The sequence below is a fragment of the Rhinolophus ferrumequinum genome, chromosome 8, assembly GCF_004115265.2.
Source record: "Rhinolophus ferrumequinum isolate MPI-CBG mRhiFer1 chromosome 8, mRhiFer1_v1.p, whole genome shotgun sequence".
In the NCBI taxonomy this organism is placed as follows: domain Eukaryota; kingdom Metazoa; phylum Chordata; class Mammalia; order Chiroptera; family Rhinolophidae; genus Rhinolophus; species Rhinolophus ferrumequinum.
The window spans coordinates 4652530-4670376 of record NC_046291.1 but is presented as its reverse complement, the minus strand read 5'-3'; the positions used below and the strand labels follow the sequence as shown (position 1 = coordinate 4670376).

At 49.8% G+C, this 17847-nt stretch overlaps 1 protein-coding gene across 6 annotated transcripts in view; it reads left to right on the top strand.

The window, feature by feature from the left end:
* Positions 1-6353: 6353 nt before the first annotated feature.
* The window catches only part of SH3BP4 (SH3 domain binding protein 4), an 85379-nt gene continuing 73885 nt past the window's right edge, over positions 6354-17847 (top strand). For all 6 annotated transcript variants that reach the window (XM_033112459.1, XM_033112453.1, XM_033112458.1 and 3 more), the window contains exon 1: positions 6354-6535. The gene's annotated coding sequence lies outside the window, so the exon portion shown is untranslated. The remainder of the gene's footprint in view (positions 6536-17847) is intronic.

Sequence of the window (17847 nt, the reverse complement as noted above, 5' to 3'; positions counted from 1 at the left end):
ACACTGGCCAGCAGCTCAAAGGGAGCCACTGGAGAGGGATCGCCCCAAAGCTAAGCCATTGCAGCCACCTTCCAACACCGTCCCCTCCTCCCGTGTCATGGTTCCAGTGATGCTTTGCTGTCTGCTGACCAGAGCAGGTCTGCCTAACCGCTTCAGGATTCCTCTCCAGGACTGAGCTGTCTGCTTTTAGACAAGCAATGAGGTCTGCTGGCAGCTGGGGAAGAAGGAATGATGAGGTCGAGACTGAGACCGTCTTAGAGTCCCAACAACCATGACCTCTCCTCGACACCCAGTGTCAAGGACAAATGGGTCGCCATGCACCCACGGTGGCTGGAAGCTCCGATTTTGGAGTGGGGCAGACCTAGAGTCAATCTCAGCTGGGTCATTCAAATTCTCTGGGCCTTGGTGTCTGTATTAACCACGTCTTTTATTGTCTGTGTTCTGAGGCTTTTGGTATCTGGGATCACTTCCTAGAGATAGTAAACAAGCTGCCTGCAGGCATGTGAGCATGTGCTGTGCAGGACGCCCAGGACTGGAGCTCACCCGCCTCGTCTTCCTTGGCCCGCAGCGCCTCACACAGCAAGCCGCTCACTGCCTCCCCACAGCCCAGGCAAGCTCCATGCTCTTGTGGGTTCCACCTGGGACACCGCCCCCCCCAAGCCGGTGCAAATCATACTTTCACTTGGTCATCAGCCCTGAGGAGACCTACTCTCACCTGACGGGTCTGGGTCAGGTGTGCACCCTGACACTTGTTTGACTACTTATCACTCTACAGAGTCATTGTTTGTCCCCATGACCACTATGCTTCTTAGATAGAAGGCTCTAGAATGTACTTATCTTCCTATCCCCAGCTCCCAGCACACTGCCTGGCATACCATAAGCATCCTAGACATATTTGTTGAATGGATAACTGAATAAATGCGCAAGGACATGAATATTTATTTAGAAGTATTTCTAGAAGTTTCCTGAAAGCCACAGAACTCCTTTTAGCTGACTATTTTGTCTGCATCCCTTCTGGTTTGCACACTAGTGAATCCTGTGCTCCTGTAATACTCTAGCTACGCCCCTGTGTGTATGAATTGATTAAGGACAGCCAGCAGGACGGATGGCTCAGTGTCACAGCATTTTAGGATTGGAAGGATAGAGGCTTCCCAGAATGGCAAACAGGTCACCCAATGTTTTCTGACAAAAACAGACTCTATTTCTGACAGCTAGTGTATTACTGAATTCTTGGCCAAGCTGCTGCGGCAGCGGCAGAGGATGGAGCAACACCTCATCACCTGGCGATACTTCACACCCCTGCACAGTCACCGGGCTTGGGGGCCTCGGCACCTGTGAATCTCCTCATTCTCACCTCTCACTGTTCTCCGCCTCCCTCTTTTCACTCCAGCTGCACTGGTGTCATTGCAGTTCCGTAGGGTGTGAAGCTTTATATAGCCTCCAGGTCTTCGCAAGTGCTGTTCCCTCTGCCTGGCATATCCCACCCCAACTCCTTTCCTTTTGGGTCTGATGTCACCTCCCCTGAGGGCCCTGTCTAGCAGTCCTACCAGTGTTTCTTGATATCTCCTTTCTCAGCCAATGGCGGTTTCCTTTAGAGCACTTGACCCCAGCAGGCGTGTCCCTCTCTTTCAGTCTCATACCATCCCTGGAATCTCAGCACCATGACAGCCAGCTGACTCTGTCTTGCCCAGCCTCATATTCTCAGGGCGATGCCCAGGGCCTGGCACACCGTACACATCCAATAAATATTTCTCGAGTGTACCAATACCATTCTTCAGGCTTGTGAATCATGCAAGAAGCACCTTCTCCCTCAACGTCACGCATGGAGCGTATTTATCCAAGTCAGGGTTTCCCAACAGCCCCTTCTCCACATGGAGTCAGAGACAATAAATCTGAAATTCCACTGGGCCATCATGATGATTTAATTTCTGTTGGTACAGATTCCATGGAAAAAGACCGTATGCTTTCTGCTCTTTCTTTTCTCCCTCGGCTGTGTCTTGTATCTTTTCATTCTAATTTCCCCTTGACATGGCCATTTTGGCCATTACTGATTTCACTTCACCAAAGGAACATTCTTCTTTTATTTCTGTGTTGAGCATGCCTTGTGTGTGGAGAGATACTTTTATGAGGAGCGCACATGCGATTTCCGAGTAGTTACTTCCTAATGTGAAGTGTATCTTATAGGCGACTAGAATGCTATCACATATTAGCAGCTTTGGTAGAGTTCAGGATACTAGATGTCCCTGGAGAGTTATTCCTGTTTGAGCTGCTATTTCTGGGAGTGTTATATCTATTTTTGAGAAGCCTCTAGAATGAATCGTTGGTGGTGGTGGCTGGTGTGGATTCATTTTAAACTATTGCCAATTTTTATAAGAGTTGCCATGTTAGCAGTCCAAACACATCCCACACCCATCTTCTGACTTCCCATGCGTTTTCCTTTTCCATGCACAAGAGACTTCCCAAAATGTCCTTTTCCCTGTGCAGTGAATAGAGGCCATTAGAGAGGAGCCCATGCTCATGGGGAGACTTGACAAGTGAAATCCTTTCGTGAAGTCTGAAGTTCATGTTCTTGGACTGTCTTGTCAACCCTTTTCCCTCAAGGCCATATGGTGAACCTCTTGCTAACTGCCGTGACTTGAGAAAAGACATTTCTATGTCTAACTGATAAAAAAAACCGGGGATCATTCTGTTGGTTTTTGTGTGAACCAAAGAATAACTTATCAGTGTGTATATGTGTAAATAATAATGACAGTAGCTTATATTTATAAATGACGTATGTCCTGTGTGCCCAGCGCTACACTTGATCAACCTGCATACATTACCTCATTTAATCCTTGCAAATAATACACTCATTTTAAGATGCGAAAACACCCAGCCCTTAAGTAGTAGAGCTGACAGTGAAACCCAGGCAGTCTGATTTCAGACCCCACCACACTCAGTCTTTATTTATTTGTGCATGTGTATGTATATATGTGTGTGTATAGAGAGAGAGACACATTCACATCACACACATACATCATACATACATGCACACACATTTTAAGATGAGAAATGTATATAACATGTATATAAATGCTAAGAAAAAGGTTCTGGATGGACATGTAACCCACCGTTAACCATGGAATCTTGCGAGAGGGTATGAAATTGGGGATCGATGCCTGCTTGTTATTCTACACACCTCTCTCATCATTTGAATCCTTTAAAACAAACATGCATTATTTTTGTACCAAAAAACCAAGTTATTGATTTTGCTGTACATATTCCCATTAGACATGCTTACCGAATAATTGAATGTGACGAATAGCTCATGGTTTTTCCTTTTCTTTTGTCTTTGGAAAGGTAAGTAATAAAAACTGATGCAAGGAGAAAGCAGAAATTCAACGAGGGAGCAGCATCTTGAGGCCTCCTTGCCTTTCCCAGCTTGAAAAACAAAACAGTCCACAAACAGCATCCACCTCAGTATGCAAGCAACACCGTTTTCCCAGCTCTCAACAGCCACAAGTGTGATTCGAGCTATCGGGTAAAAGCATAAGCTAAGTGTTCGTGCCTTTTTTTTTGCTACTCTCTTTCAACATTCCGACCTCCATAAACTCCTCTTCCAGAATGTGGGCTGGTTTGAAGATGCTCATGGCACCAAGATAGCTAGTATTATCCACAACTATGCACACCATGAGTCATGCTGTCTGCCCCTACCCTCGGCCCCAGGGGAAATGAGCAAGTGCTTTGTTTATTCACACTGTATCCTGCATTTCCACAGCACTTTGTCCTTTGTGATTTTAAAGGCAGGTCTCCAAGACAGCTTTTCCCAGACTGGACTCTGGCTTTATTTGACTATTTTTTGCGTTTGGCTCTTACTCCCTGCATCAATGTGGCTGCAGAGCTTTTCATGCTCTGGGCCATTCTGGTGCCTCTGGGAAGTGCTTTTTCATACCTTTGTCCATTTTCTACCAGCTTGTCTTTTGCAATGCTTTGTAGGCACTTTTTACGCAGTGAGGATGTTAGTCATTTGCAAAAGCAGTAAGAATAGTAGCTACAAATTATTGAATGTTACTCTATGCCAGGCACTCTGCTAAGTACTTTACAGGTCGCATTAATTTTTCATACCCGTTTAGGAAACTGAGTCACAGGGAGGCAAAATAACTTGCCAGACATTCCAACCCAGCAGGCAGGTCTCCAGTGAGTGTCCCTGTACCACTGAGGATGACCTAGGTCTCCAAGCGCCATATACCGCCTTCTCCTCTCTGAGGCTTCTCTACCTGCCCCTGCTGGGTGACTGCCTCCTTTTAAAATCTACAGCATACGTTTTAGGGCTGTCAAAATAATATAAACAGAGCCATTTTAAAATGGAGCCGGACCTACCATCCCAGAGGAACTGCCTTGCGTGTTCTCATGCCTCAAATCTTTGGAATGTTAAAACAGGGTAAAATAACTTTTGGACTGGGCCTAAACCAGCACTGTATTTCAAATAACTGACTGCAAAGATAACAAGAACCAGTTATTATGACTACTAGTCTGAAAACTAGAAACATTTTTTTCAGAATTAACACCACTCTGTTACTTTATCTGCACCAATAGAAATGCCTGTCTTCTACTGGTGGACTTGTTCCTCTTCCCTTTCTCATAAATACCCGCTGCCTTTGTCTCCTAATCAGAACACTATTCGGGCTTCTGCCTGAATCAGTGCTTCCTGAATAGCTACTCTTAATTGATCTCAAATAAATGCTTGTTGGTTCTCACTTTGAAAGGCCCCTTTTTTTGTAACAGGGCTAATTATACCCATTTCAGGAATTCAATGGTCCACACATAGATGACACCAAAATCAGAACACCAGTCTCCACCCTTCTAGATCCATGTCTCTGTCTTCCTGTGTGTCCTTCTGAAAATTACTGGGACGTCAATTTGAGAGGTGGGAAACCAGATTCCTTAGCTAAAGGGAAGTCTCCAAGACTGAGGGAGCCTAAAAAAAATCCTAGGTTTTAATTTAGACTCACACATCTATGTGATCATGATGCAATATGTAAGGTCTAAAGTCAGCTATAAATGTGCATAATCATATCTGTCTCACGAAATAACTGTGAGGAATGATTCAAAGGGTATCTAGCTCTGCACCTTCTCCCCCTGAAGACCTACCTGTGCTTCTTCCTAGTTTCTGCATCATAGGGTGCCCCCAACCCTGCAGGGGGTCCAGCATCAGAACTCCGCCTCTGGAGTGGCTTCTGGTCAAATTCTGGTTGTACCATTTTCTTGCTGTCAAATCAACTCTCTAAGCTTCAGTCTACTCACGTGTGAAATGGACTAACGAGAGTAGCCAAGTGTGAGATTTTCTGAGGATTGAGCGTGTCAATCTATGGAAAGTGCTCATCACACAGTAAGTGGTGCGTTCATTTACTGGGCATTTATTGAGCGCCTACTACGTGCCAGGAATGTGCTAGGCGCCAGGGACCCAGCGGTGTATCGGCCATACCAAGTGTAAATTGTTGTGATGCTATGTATTCCTTTTACATCCTGCTCAGCAGGAAATTCTTCGTTTTTGTAATTTTCAATGTGGCTGCCTTTTTTCTTCTTACTTTTTAACTTTGCGCTTTTCCCTACATCTTCCCACCTGCCTTCCTTCCACGGCCCTCGATAAGTGTGTTGTAAGGGATCTTAGAACTGGGCGCTATCTTCCGCAGCCTGGACGACGCCCGTCCGCGGATTGTAACTTCATCCAGGACACCCCGCTAGGAGTCGCCCGAGAAGAGGTGAGAAGATGGGGATGCCGAGGGCACAGGAGCGCGGCCAAAAGGTCGCGATGAAACAGCCGCGTCTAGATGCGCTCGGTACCAGGGACCACGACCCCGGGGTTGCCCGGCTGCCAAGAGCCTGCTCCCAGGCCCGTGCCGGTGAGGAGCACCTGGAGCAGCAAGCATCTAGGTGGGATCCCCAGCCCCCACCGCCCCCATGGTTCGACTGTCTCGCCACCTGGTAACAAGCCCCGCCCCCGGCCTCCCAGCGGCAGCAGCTCAACCCAGCCCCCTAATAACCACACCCCGCCCCCGGCATCCCGGCGGCCTCGGCTCGGCCCCGCCCCCCCGCACTCGCCTGCCCCACGCTAGGCGGTGTCCGCACCCCGCCCCAGCCTCTCGGTTGCCACCGCTGGGTCCCGCCCACTCCCCAACCATCTTCCCCGCCCTTCCCCCCAACCCCCTGCCTCCCTAGTGGCCTCGGCTCAGGCTCCGCCCCCGCCCGAGGCCCCGCCCCCGAGACCCCGCCCCGGCGCGGAGACCTCCCCCTGCCGCCGGCCCCCGCGGGCCCCCGCCCCATTCCGCTCCTCTCGCACCCCGCCCCCACCCCCGCCCCCGAGCCCCGCCCCGACGCGGGGACCACCCTCCACTAGCGGAGGCGGGTCGGAGCGCTCCTGGCAGTCTGGGCGGTCTCGGCCCCTCGCCGCTGCCGCCGCGCGGTGATTCCCGTAGAGCCGCGCGCGCCCCCGGCGGTGCAAGCTCCCAGGCCGCGAGGAGAGCTGCAGGAGCCAGCGGGACGCAATGCGAGCCAGGTAGGCAGGCGGTGCGCCGGGCCGTCCCCTGCGGGAACTCCAGCCCCACGACCCGCCTCGCTCCCGCGGCGCCTGCTTGGGTTCGGCGGGTTTGCTCACCTCGCGGGAGCCGATAGTTCCCCCGCCGCCTGAGTTCAGGATCCGGGGTGCCGGGCGGCTTTGGGAAGCCTCGTGCGCTCCTAGCCGCTCGTCCGGGCGCCCTGGTCACCCCATGCAGGAGGGCGGACCGGGATTCCGGGCTCCAAGCCGCACTCGGAGCCCCCGCGTGCTATCGGCAGATACTCTCTCTCCCGGCTCTGGCGCTTCCCGGGGCGCCCCTGCGGGGAGGTCCTCCTAGGCTACCCGGCATGAATATGCGGAGGGGAGCACTCGGCTCGCGCGGCCGTGGGGCGCCCCGAGGACTGGAGGGGCCGGGGCGCCCCCTCGCGCGAGTAGGAAAGGGCGCGCGGTCCCGGGTTAAACTTGGTGACAATGCATATTTCAACTTCGGAGATCCCTCTTATTAAGATGGAAATGAAAACCCAGGTTTCTGGCTTGGCCGTCCGGTGACCCAGCAGCCGCGAGGTGACAGCGCCGGCGGGCGGCGGGTGGGGACAGCTGGGAGAGGCACGTTGTTCTCTAAGTGATGTTTCCCGGGGAAGCCCGCTCCGCTCAGCGGATTGGTGGTCTGTAGGATCCCAGCCTTGGAGTCCTAGCCCGGGGCACCCAGGCCTGCGCTGCCGCTTCCCACGGGTGGTGAGAGGCCGGGGAGGAGCAGCGGGAGGGCGGCCGGGCTCTCTACGCGCGGAGAGGGTTGGGGAGCCTCATGGATCGATGAAATTTAAAAAGGGAACGCTGAGCTGTATTTTATTCGTACTTGTTCTTTTCAAGTTAGTGCAGCCGCTTGGTACTGTGTGCTTATCAGTAGTAATAAGTTAGCATAACTTTTGTTCTGATCTCAGAAACAGTGTATGCTCTGGCTAGGAAACATGGAAATGAAGAGAAATATAAACAGTAAAACAGAAACCATCCCTGATCCCACAGTTCCTACAGGCCTTTAAGTTATTGGTCTTACTTGGGGATCACACTCTTGCATCTTTAATCAGTAAGTTACAACTGAACTGGAGCTTATCTAGCTTAAATCAGAAGTAATCCCTTCATGCAACTTTCCCTCCCCACCCTTCAAAATGTGATTGTCTCTGAGCACCAAAGTTTGGGTTTATGGGCCTGGCTCCCCTCTCAGCAGGCGGCCAGCCCCCTTTCCTATGGGTGGTGTTCCCCATGCCTTCTGTGTGTAGGCCTGAGATGGAGAGAGAGAAGAGTGGTCAGCTTGGAATACTGGCCCAGATAGGATTGGCCTTGTGCCCGTCCACCCTCCCCTGTGGTTTTGGTTCCTTGCCTTGTAAAAATAAAGGTAAGGATTCTCAATCTGCTTCTCAGGCCACCATAAAAATTAATGGGTGGTTTGCAAAGTGTTTTGCCATCCTTGGATGGACAGCGGCTGTACTTTACCGGGCTAGGGAGCATTCTGCTGTTCTACGTTGCTGTGGTCATCAAATAAAATAGTCTAGCTCCCACCTGGCTGTCCTGACCAGGAGACAAACTCCAGGAATGCCCGGTGTAGCCTGGGGAACCATCCTGGTCCCCTGCTCAGGGCAGTTTCCAGGCCAAGCCCTTCAAAACGGGGGCTTAGGAAGGAGACAACATGCCCAAATCCACGTCCCCCTCTGCTTGCAGCATGTGGGCGGACAGGGAGAGGGTCAGGGGGCACTGATATTAAGATGGGCCCCAAGTTGCACAGGCCGATGCTTGTCCATCTGTGGACTGCCAAGGCCACGCTGATTCTAGAGGGAACAGTTAGTTCTGGGAGAATGACTCAGAAAGTGCACAAACCTGGCTTCCTGGGGGTTTGTTTTATGGCTCACTTGTTTATTAAATGAACAATGACCAGCTCAGATCTGCTGGGCCTGAGAAGCTTCTGTGAGCTTTAATTTTTTTTTCCCCCTAGTGGACCAAGACTCAGGCACCACACTTCAGTGCCCTTTTAAAAACAATTAGGAGGGACTCATACCATTAGTGAATTTCAGGTATGGAAAGCCTGGGTGGGAAGAGGTGCTGCACAGGTTGCCTTTTGTTCCCCTGGCACAGAAACCATGATGGAAGATCCTCTTTCTGTAAACGGTCTCACGGGTTCCAGTTTGTCATTTGATAGTTTCATTTTTTTATTGTTGCTCCCACCAATGCTTTGATCTGCCCAAGGTCTAGTAGCTGATCGCAGCCCAGACTCGGGGGTTTCCGGAAGGACCCAGAAAGTGGACTGGACAGGTTGCTGATAAGTTTCCTTAGCTAGGTTCATTGTCTGGTAAGTGCTTCCCCCTTATCTCGGGGTAGGGAGGTAGGGGGAGTATGGCTGGATTTTCTGCTTTGCTGTTGTTTGTGAACTTGTGGCCCGGAATGGTTTTCCTGCAGGATGCCTGAACAGACTTCTTTCTTATTCTAATGCTGGTTTCTAGATAATAAGATATGCTAATGGAAGTGGGGTTTAAATCCCAGGATCCTGGCCAGTAAAGTGTGAGAGGTGTGTGTGCCCCCTCTTCTTCCTGGGGAGGAGGCTACCTGGCTTCCACCAACTTCTCAAGGGAGCTCCTGACCCAAACAAGGTTAGAAGCCCTGGGGTTCAGCCCCAGCTGACCACCTCCTGGGCGCGGGGCAAGCCTCCCTGGCTCCTGGCTTGACGTTCCAACCTTGTTTTGACTGAGTAGCAGCTGCTGTTGAACAAGTGGGCCTGTAGCCAGCCATGTGGGTTCCTCTTAGCTTTGTTGTTTTCCAATTCGACACCCGAATTGGGTTGTGTTGCGATGTTTCTTCTGAGAATTGGAGTCAGGCCCCTGGGATATTTTATTTCCTAAGGCCCTGGAGATGGGTACTAGGACTTCTTTGTCCCAGGTCACTGCCTGACAACCAGGATTGGGAAAGGTCACCGAGCAGCTAAAGAGACTCCACAGAGAGCACACAGGCCCGCTTTGCTCCCTGTGTTTGCACTGGGCTTCCAGAGCTGGATCTTGGCTCCCCAGCTCTTTGCACAGTAGAGGCTCCACATCCTGCCATTACCCTCTGGAGGGAGTGACAGAAAAATAATTCACCAAGCCCCCACACAGCCAGGAAACCTGCCCCTGCTGCTCCATGGGCCCCAAGGGTGTCCCTGTGTTACATAAGAGCACCTGATATGGCAGGACCAGCGGCTGCTGGAGAGGGTGGCAGTGTTGAGCCTTTAGAAGAAGGCAGAGGCTTGCAGAAGGTGTTTTGGAAATAAAAGGCGTGTGTGGTGTGATGTGTGTCAGGGAGGGAAGGGTGAAACCCCCTACAGTGCACACAGCCTCCCTTCCATCCGCCAGGTGAACAAATACCCTCCCAAACCACCAGTCAGCCGCCTGTGGAATTGATGGAAAGGATGGCAGACCGAGTTTACCTAATTTAAATTGACATTTGGGGGCTTTAAGATGTACGAGGCCCCATGTGCACGCTTTAAAGGTTCACAAACACTGTGAGACTTTAAGTCACTCCTCCAGTATTCATTCAGTAAATGCTTGAGCTGGGACTCGAGCGTGAATCTGCCTGGGCCCAGAGCGCTCTCCTCTCACATCTCCCAGTGTGCTGAAATTAAAGAAACAAATGGCTGTCAGTCATGCACTTTGGTAGCATTAAGACACAGGCATGAAAATAGCAGACTGCCTGCGTCCCTTACACAATGACAAAAAAGCTCTTCCTCTGAAGGTGAGGCAATCTTTAAAACCCATGAAAGCTTTTCAGCCGGAATGGAAGGTAGCCAGTTTGCACTTTTGTCCCCCAGGGCCCCTGCCTTCCCCCTGTCTGCAGGTTAAAGGTTGATTTATTTGGAAGATTGCGGATTTTGAAGTTGGGATAGCTCAGCATCCGCTATGGAATTTGTCCTTGCACCATGAAAAGAGGGTATTCTGGGCAGATGAGGTCACCAGAATAAGATTCAGATTATGGGAAGGCTGTTAAGTAAATGGAAGATAAGGGTTCCACCTTCCACTTTACAGCCTAAGAAATTACATACTAATGAGATTATTCTTATCTGCTCAATGAAAGCAAGTCTCTGGGGACTCTGCTGAAGCCTGTTAGCCCAACTCTTCTGAACTGATTGAAAAGAATACTTTCGTGAAAGGATTTTGTGGTTCCAAATTCTTACAAATCATCCTCTCCCCTCTTTCCGTCTTCTCCCTTGCCCCTCGTTGTGCAGGCAACTGAGGAAAACTCGACTCCATTCTTGATGGAAGCCTTTAAAGTCTGCAGGCCTGAAAGGAAAACAAATGTTTCCTGAGCCTGTGTGTGCTGATAAACCTGCTCTCCGAGAAAAAAACAACAAAGAGCTGAGGTTGTAGCATCTGCCAATTACTAAGGTGTAAATGCTCCCACCATAACTAACTGCCACGTACCAGTGTTGTGGCTGCAATATTATTACCGTGTTTCCCCGAAAATAAGACCTAGCCCGACCATCAGCTCTTTGAAACACCTTAATTTTTGGAGCAAAAATTAATATAAGACCCGGTCTTATATTACGTAAGACCTGGTATTATATTATATTATATTATATTATATTATATTATATTATATTATATTATATTACATAAGACCCGGTCTTATATTAAAATAAGACTAGATCTTATATTAATTTTTGCTCAAAAAGATGCATTAGAGCTGATGGTCGGGCTAGGTCTTATTTTCGGGGAAACAGTAACAATCTGTGAGCCAATCAGAGCCAGCTCCAGCTCACCTTTCTTGCACTGAGCCCACCTGCCCAGCCCCCTCATATAATAGATGAAATGGCTGTCTGGCTTCTGCTTGAACCATGTCTGCCTAGAAGCTGTGCCAAGAGCATTTGGGTGTCATGGAGGAGCCTAATTAGGGCAGCAAGAGTAGAGTGCTACAAAACTCAGACCGCATCTTAAAATCATCTGGGAACTTTAAAAAACAAATTTTTTTCTCTTTTTAATCCTTTGCAGGACCCTTCCCCAGTTGAATCAGAATTTCTGAGGGTGGGGCCCAGACATGAATAGTTTTTGAAAGCTCCCAGAAGAGCCCCCTTTATAATGTCTATCCAGGGTTGAACCCCATTGATGCAGGGAATTTGTATAAAAAGAAAGTTAGTGAGTGTCGATGTTTCTAAGTTTCTTTGAGTCAAACTAATGGACATGCTGGGAAGCGACAGTTCAAATGCTCCAGAGGATGACAGTTTCACAGTTTCTTTTATACACTGGGAATTAGGAGGGAACGTAAAGAAGATGAGTGAAGGTGGGAGACAGCAGGTGGGGAAATCTCTCTGATTGGATTACAGGGTAGTAAAGATCATGTGCCCTCTCGAGAGTGGTTACTCCTCAAGGGGTCTGAAAAGGAGGTGTTTCAAAGGTGAGTTAACCTAGATGCACAGAAAACAGTAGACAGGGCTGCTTAAGGCAACGACAACCTTTTCATAGGCCTGGGGTGTGACTACCCCGCCCCGACCTGTCCAGTTAGGAATGTCTGAGCAGATCGCACTGTGGGGTTCCTTTTGGTCGGATTTATTACAGGGCACTTTTTCATACACAAGAGGTAGTTTGGGGCCACGCATGGCAGACCCTGCATTTGAGGCCAGTGAGTTGAAACTTTGCCTTGTGGGGCCAGCAAAAGTTTTCCAGCAGGAAGCTGAGTGTGAGGAAGAGGCCGGCAGAGGCCCAGGTCTTCCGGTTGCCAGTTGTTGGTCTTACTCCTGTGGCCCTTTCCCTCCGCCATGGTGGTCCACATCCTCATTTGGCCTTGGTTGTGTCTGCTGGTTTAGAACAGAGAAGGGTCTTGGTGGAAGAAGGGGTCCAGATGAAGCGAGGAGATGGCTCCTTCAGTGGGCGTGCCAAGCTAACCTCGGGTGTCAAAGCAGAGAGACGGAGTCCACAGGAGCTTTCTGGGAACCCCACACGTGAAGAACGGAGACACGCGACAGCCCAGGACTTTATAAGGGTCCCTGAGCTTGGTTGCACACGTAATCTGATTACATTTTCACTATCATAATTAGCAGTAAGACTATTTTAAAACGTGAGCGCTTTCTTTGGAGGCAGCAAGCACATGAGAAGCGAGTGTCGCTGAACTTCTGAGCCAGGCTTGTTAGCAGATCTGGGACTAGGGAGAGGCAGACGGTGGCCTCGGGGTGTGGAATTTAAGGAGGCATCGCTTGGCGTTGTACACACGTAGGGGTCGTCGCCCTGCTGATCGACCGATGGTGGAGAGAAGGCAGACTCAGGCCTCATTCCCTTGGACTGGAACCCATGAGCGTGGCGGAGCTCAGTGGAGACTTGAGTGGAACAGTGGGGTCTGGGAGCACATGTGTTGGTCAGCCCGTGCGGATGGGGCAGGACTGAAGCAGCTGGCAGTGGGAGAGCATGTCCTGCATGTGTCCCTGAGGCCAGAGAGGAGAAGGCTGGGGACGTGGAGGAAGGGGGTTGGGAGCCCGACGCAGACCAGACAGTTCTGGGTAAGGAATGATCAGAGAAGTAGCAACGGGAAGATGGGGGGCGGGGGGCACTGGGTTTGGCTGCTTCCAACCGTCTGATTGTGGTGTGGGAAGCTTCTAGAAAAAATAGAGAACACGGAGGATAGGCCACAGAAAAGAATGTTAGTGATGAAATCAATAAGATTGTCATTGGAGAGTGTCAACACAGGAGGGAACCAGGGTTGGGTCACAGCAGCCGGGGAGGTCTGGTGGGCATGACATGGAGTGGTCCAGCAGGGAGCCATGGAGGGTCCAGTGAGTGGGTGAGTGGCCAGAGATGGGCATGGATGGGTGTCATCAGGAGGAACTGGTTTAAAAGCCTTCCCCAAATGCCTTTTCAGGTTGTACCTCTGCTACTGGTTTTCACAGCCTTTGTGAGAGGCTAGCTGGGCGCCTCATTCGTCCGTAAGACCGAGGTGCATCAGGCTCCCTTCTCTGGGAAACCTATCCTGTCTCCCCAAGTCAGAAGCTGACCACTGCTTCCTGGCATGTCGGGTGTCCCCCTGGGCGGGGCACTGCTGGGTGTCGGGTTGCATTTTATTTACGTCCATGTCCTCAGTGCACACACAGGATGTCCCATGAAGGAAGAGATTGACAGGTGAAGGGGGCGGCCAGGCTGAAAACTTAGTGTGGCGACTTCCCATAGAACCATGTAGCGACAACACTAATATTTTCTTCTTCAGTTTAAACAGATACTTCTTACAGTATCTGACAGACGTAATTTCTGGCCTACGAATAATAATCAGCTTGCTTAGTTAGATCTGTGTCAAGCGGCCATCCCATGTTCTGTGGAATTTAATTTTTCATTCCCACCTTTGTTTACCCATTTTACACTATTGCCCTTTTTGAAAGGATTGGAATTTTTAATAGCGTCAGGATACAAAGAAGTACTTGGAATATTCTAAAAATGCACGTACTTTTAAACATTTTTAAATTGCCCTTAGAATTGTAGCTTTGACCAGTGGTTTCAGGTATTTGTATGTGGCCAGTGCATACACGGAAAGTAAAGGTACTGTGTTCAAATTGAACTGGAAGTAATAATTGCAGCTGATGTGATACGTATAAACAATTCGTGTAGCGTGCTGGGCCCAGGGCCTGTGAGCAGAGCTTCTCTGAAGATGGTGTGGACGGTGGTGGTGGTGGGAGCGAAACACGGGGTCGTCTCGTGTTTCCTTCCCCCTCCCCCCTACCCCACAGGCCCCCTGGCAGAAGTGGTGAGGTGTTTCTTCCCCTTGTGACTTCAGAAATCAGTGTTTTGGGTGTTTACAGGAGGAGGGCTCTGTTCTGGTTATATACCGGTCAGCTGGCCACTGGCTCGCTCGCCTTCATGGTGCTGCAGGACCATTACACCAACATTTCGAATTCTGGTCACATTTCAGGCCCATGTTGAAAGGTGCCGACTCTGGGTGACCTCACAGCACGTCGGTCACTGCCAGACATCCAAAATGAGGTCCCTGGAGTCTGCTTACTGCACATTTTTTGCTTATATTTTAGTAGAAGCACCTCTGTGTTCAGTGCTGTTCATTTAGAGGGAAGTTCATGTTCCGAGACAGATTGGGGATCTGTTGAGTGTGGAACTTTCTCAGCTCCAGTCAGGGCTGTGTCAGTCAGTCCTGGGGAGAGAAGGGGGAGGGCGGTTGCCAGGAACTCATTTTCTTCAGGTGGGGACCAGGGGCTTGTGAGTCCCCTTACTTCCATTTTATTCTCAAATATTTTAAGCATCTGAGTAATTCAGGTTTCAGGTAATTTGACATTCAGATGCTAATCTCTCAAATATAGTTACTAGTTGGTCACACACACACACACACACACACACACACACTTGAAATACTCACATTCACCTTTGGACAGGGAATTTTCTGTGATTTCATGTATTTACTGGGCTTTTCCTCTGTCAGGCACTGTGCCCAAATCTTCTGTAAATGGCTCTTTCTTTTCGGTCAATCAAATATGAAACAGCCCGGTTTGCACAACTGAAAGTCATATTTGAGTCAAGGAAAATCCTTATTAAGAATTAAGTGACTAACCATCCATCATGTTCTTCTAACTTTGTGTTTCGCATCCAAGCCCTTGTCGGGGAACAGCAATAGCTGAGATGAAGTTTTCAGGCCGGACTGTGGAAAGTTCCTTTTTTTTGCAGTGGGGTCTCCAATGGCTCGTCTTTGGAACCTGTTTTATTTTTGGTGACATCAAAGCCTTCTCAGCAGCACACACCCATCTGTATTTGAATCTTTGGCTTCTGTTTACTTGTAGTTTTGACCTCGGGCACGTTTTTGGACTTCTTTGAGGCTCAGCTTTCTCCTCTGTAAAATGGTGGTGGTGCTACTTCCCTCCCCGGGGCTGAGAGATGGAAATGTGGAGATGGTGGACTTCACTGCCTCACCTGAGGCTTCAGCCCCACACCTGTCAGGAGCTCTTGGTCACTGGTCCCTTCTGAGTCCTGTGAGCTCTGGAGCCTGTTCTTCAGTGTTGAGTAAATCGAGGTTTTGTTCTGTGATGTTTCAGCACCCGAGTTAAAGAGGAACGCAGGACTTGGATATTTTTAGGGGTTCAGTCTGACCTTTGCAAAGTGCACAGGTGTGGACTAGCGCCACGGTGCCGTGGTGCCTACCTAAGGATTAGGACCCCCAGTCCTTGCCCCATTCCTCGAATTTCTGGGAGCAGGAGGAAATGTGTGAGGTGGAGTCAGCAAGTTGCACCCACTGCACTCCCCGGCTGGGATGGAGTGTGGCTCCGGCTGGTGACAAGCAGCTGCTCGCTGAAGGGTTTGTAAGGAGGCCTGACCTACCCTGGGGGGCGGGAGAGGGTGGGGTGAAGAAGCACTTTGTGTTCAGTGTAAGTACTTCCTAGATATATGAGTATGAATTGTTTGGGGATGAGTTTCTTATGATTTTCCCTTCTTTTCTTTAAAAATCCTTCTGCACTTTAAGGTTTGTTTTTTAATCACTCAAGTAATTACTTATTCATATAGAAACATTAGAAAATGCAAAAGGAGAGAAAAGTTCACAACCATGGAAGTCTGCCACCCACCCGTAACCTTACTCTGGACCATTTCCTGTGAGTCTTTCACAGGTTTTCACATGTAAAGCTAGACCTTCCAAACAAAATGGATGGTAGAGTGAGTGTTTTGTCTGCTTGGACCTGGCACATAGTCAATTCTTCAGTAAGTATTTGTGCATTGAATACTATGCTTTTTAAAAAGTGCTTTCTATCTAAAAGTGTTGCTGTCATTTTCAGGTGACTAAGGACAGTTTTGGGTCCTCAGCTTTACTGTCAGGTTTGTACAGGGATGCACCTCACTTATTCAACAAGTTTTTATTCATTATAAACAGCACAGCAGTGACTATCTGGACACACACATCTTTCTCTGGTGCATGTTTCTCCTTTGGATGATTTTTTTTTTTTTTTTTTTTTTTTTTACTTCCAGGGTGCTTAAAATCCATAAAGAACTCGTAGTTGTGTTCATTGTTTGGTGAGTGTATAACCGCTACTCAGAAAGGCACCTCCAGAGGGAGAGACATGGGGGCAACCCCTGCGTCTGTGGAATAAAATGCGGTGAACTTTAAGACCATCTTAGATGGTTGGCAGCCCTCTGAGAGACTTCATTGCCGGTTGTCCACGTCCTGACGTGCTGTGCGGTGCACTTTTGGGGTGGCGGTGGGAAGTGCACCCCTCAGATTTAGGAGGCACACATCCATGCCAGTTCCAGGAACATTAGCATTTGGGGGAACCGTGTGTTTCAGGACAGAGGAAACATGTCTGTGGGGAGGTCTTCAGGGCCCACCCCCTCCTAGAAAGGGGTGAGTGATGATTTCCAGGTGTTCAGCTTCAGGAATGGTCATTGCAAGCTGCTCCAGGGTCATGCCACTGTAGACATGCCCGGCATGAGTTGGGGGTTGTGTCCCCTGATGGGCGGCGACAGGTGGATGGCGTATTGATCTAGCACACAGTAATGGCACAGATTTGATTTTCAGAACCTCCAGGGTCATTAAGAGGAGAACGTACGTGATACCTTCCATTGATGATGAGACTGTGATTCTTATTTCTAACTGCTGTCTGGTGTCACAGGGCTTCTTCATTCTGGCAAGAGAAGAACTAAGTGATGGGCGAATGTTCTTTGGCCTGTGTCCTGAGCGTGACTGCCTCCCCAGGTCTTGGCACCACACAGTCTCGCTGAGGCATCAAGCATCTGCTGGGACATGACACGGCACTTTGGGTGCTGCTGGGAAGGCAGGAGGATGGCTCGCTCACTCTGGTTATTTGTTCTCGTGCCGGGTCCACCTCAGGTGTTGGGGGGTCCGGAGGCCCTAGACCGGGCCTGAGAGCTGAGCCCTTCTGTAACCCTCTGGGACACTGCCCTGGCTCTCTCCTCCTCCTTCTGGTTGGCTCTTGTGTGACTTGAATGTCAATCCCTCACCAGTGAGCCAGGCTGGGGATGGAGAGACCACCAGAGACGGCCTCTGTTTAGGGAGAACAGGTCAGGGTGCACGAGATGTACGGGGGTTCAGGACAGGCTCCCCAAAGAAGCCCACTAAGTGGGGGTACTGGAAGGAATTGCACAGGTGCACGCAGGGGGCTTGGGGACGGTGGGTGGTTGGGTGAATGCAAGTCAAAAAGAGGTGACAGCTTTCTGGGGGCACCACAGAGGACGTGAGAGGCAGGTGGCTGGATGAACAGAGCCTTCTGGGCTTCAGTCGGCTTTGAACTTTTATCTCAGGGCACTGGGGAGACTTGGATAAATGTGCAAGCATGATTTGAAAGGGGCCAGGGAGGGGACCTGACACAGCAC